The sequence below is a fragment of the Ostrea edulis genome, chromosome 1 (assembly GCF_947568905.1).
Source record: "Ostrea edulis chromosome 1, xbOstEdul1.1, whole genome shotgun sequence".
Taxonomy (NCBI): Eukaryota; Metazoa; Mollusca; class Bivalvia; order Ostreida; family Ostreidae; genus Ostrea; species Ostrea edulis.
The window spans coordinates 3151199-3153698 of record NC_079164.1 but is presented as its reverse complement, the minus strand read 5'-3'; the positions used below and the strand labels follow the sequence as shown (position 1 = coordinate 3153698).

General features: G+C 34.8%; 1 protein-coding gene and 1 long non-coding RNA gene across 4 annotated transcripts in view; one reads left to right on the top strand and one right to left on the bottom strand.

Moving 5' to 3' along the window:
• Nucleotides 1–2500, bottom strand: part of LOC125664485 (uncharacterized) — a 299224-nt gene that overhangs the window by 231827 nt on the left and 64897 nt on the right. The gene's annotated exons all lie outside the window — the stretch shown is intronic.
• The window catches only part of LOC125664580 (uncharacterized), a 19676-nt gene that overhangs the window by 2259 nt on the left and 14917 nt on the right, over nt 1–2500 (top strand). The window lies entirely within an intron of this gene.

Sequence of the window (2500 nt, the reverse complement as noted above, 5' to 3'; positions counted from 1 at the left end):
TAACACATAGTTACATGTAATTTTGTAAACACTGTCAAAAATTGTTCAAAATAAATTTTCCAGTTATATTTAAAATAGATGGGTGTTCAGGACATAATATGTAAATAAAGTTTTGTTCATCGTTTCTAAAACTTCGCAAAAAGATTCTCTTTCATCAACAAACTTTTCACTTTGATCAAAAATAAATCATCCCACCTAATGAACCATTGTTGCATTTGTTCCAGATTGTTCATTTCTAGTAATACTAGAATTTATAAACTTCACTCATAAACTTTTCAGCTGATACCCATAATTTTCAATTAGGCCTTCTAATATCAAAATTTTCAATCTTGTTAAGATAATTTTCAAAACCTAAGTTATAACCCCTTAAGTTTGAAATAAGTGCACAGTTTCCCATCAATTTATTTTGATTATTGTACCAGGTTTCATTGTATTTATCACATAATTTTCTGAAATTCATACTGACTAAAATCTCTGAATGGATACCCAATTTTAACTTATTCTGATAAAAACTTGTTAGCTCACCTGAGCTGAAAGCTCAAGATTGAAAGTGGGCTTTTCTGATCACCTGTTGTCCATCCGTCTGTAAACTTTTTACATTTCCGGCTTCTTCTCCAGAACCACTGGACCAATTATAACCAAACTAGGCCAAAAGCATCCTTGGGTGAAGGGCTTTCCAGTTTGTTAAAATGAATGGTCATGCTCCCTTCAAAAGGGAGATAATAACAAAAATGCAAAAATAGGGTGGGGTCATTTAAAAATCTTCTCATGAACCACTAGGCCAGAAGAGCTGATATTTACCTGAGAGCTTCGTAGCTGACATAGTGCAGATTCAAGTTTGTTCAAATCATGTCCCCGGGGGAGGAGGGGGGGGGGTTAGGGGTAGGATGGGGCCACAGTAGGGGATCAAATTTACATAAAAATATATAGGAACAACTTTAAAAATCTTCTTCTCAAGAACCACTAAGCCAGAAAAGCTGATATTTACATGAAAGCTTACTGACATAGTGCAGATTCAAGTTTGTTAAAATCATGTGCCCCGGGGTAGGATGGAACCACAATAGGGGATCAAAGTTTTACATACAAATATCTAGGGAAAATTTTTAAAAATCTTCTCAAAGACTAATGGGCCTGGAAAGGGGAAATTTACAATAAAGCTTCTTGATATATAGTGCAGATTCAAGTTTGTTGAAATCATGATGACCCCTAGGGGTAAGTTGAGGCGACAATAGGGGATTAAAGTTTTATATATAAATATGTAGGGAAAATCATTAAAAATCTTCTTCTGAAAAATTACTGGGCCAGAAAAGTTTATGTTTACATGAAAGCTTCCTGACATAGTACAGATTTAAGTATGTAAAAATCATGGTTCCCGGGATTAGGTTGGGGCCACAATATGGATCAAAGTTTTACATGAATATGTAGGAAAAATCTTTAGATATGAGCCAAGATGAATGATGTGGCCCATGGGCCTCTCGTTCTACTTGTGAGTACCATGGCAGTTTGTTGTTCAAATGCAAAGTTCTCCCCAATTCTAATAGTACATCAAAATTTGTACTTTTCTTATAATGCACATCAAGAAATTTACAGTTTTCACGAAAACTAAGTGGTCTGAAAACCGTGAATTTTAAGGTCAGGTCAGTGAAAATAAATGATGTTGGATGTAGATATTCTAAACGTCTTTATTTGGATAAATTTACCATCAAAATTTAAAAAAAAAGATTTTTAAAGTAAAAAATGATAACTATACTTGTAATTGTCAAGGTAACTTGTACGTAAATCACGTGAATATTAAAAAAAACAACTGATTGATTGATTGATTGATGATTGATTCTTTTTTTACGTCTCAATATTGTTTAACGTCCCTCTCGAGAATATTTCACTCATATGGAGACGTCACCATTGCCGGTCAGAAGGGCTGCAAAATTTAGGCCTAACAGTGCTCCAAGTTGCATCTGCTATCAGGTCGCAAAATGGCGACCTAGAAATATTTCTGGTCGCCATTTTCAAATTTTTAGTCACTATTTTCAAAATTTCTACTCACCATGGTAAAAGATTTTGTAAATAAGACTTGTAAAGTTTTTTTGAAATTTGAATATCTTTCAAGTAAAAAATCAACACCCATGTATGTGTTTTGTTATGCCCCCCTTTGAAAAAGAGGGGGCATATTGTTTTGCACCTGTCGGTCGGTCTGTAGACCATGTGTTGTCCGCTCAATATCTTGAGAACCATTCACTTGATGATAATGATATTTCATATGTGGGTTAGTTATGACTAGAAGAGGATCCTTAGTGTTTTTCAGGTCAAAAGGTCAAAGGTCAAGGGTCAATCTACTCTGGACATAGGAATATAATGTCCGCTCAATATTTTGAGAACCCTTTGCTTGAAAGATATCAAACTTGACACACTGGTACATCCTAAGGAGTAGATGACCCCTATTGATTTTGAGGTCATGGTCAAAGGTCAAGGGTCAAACTGGGCATAGGAATATACTGACCAT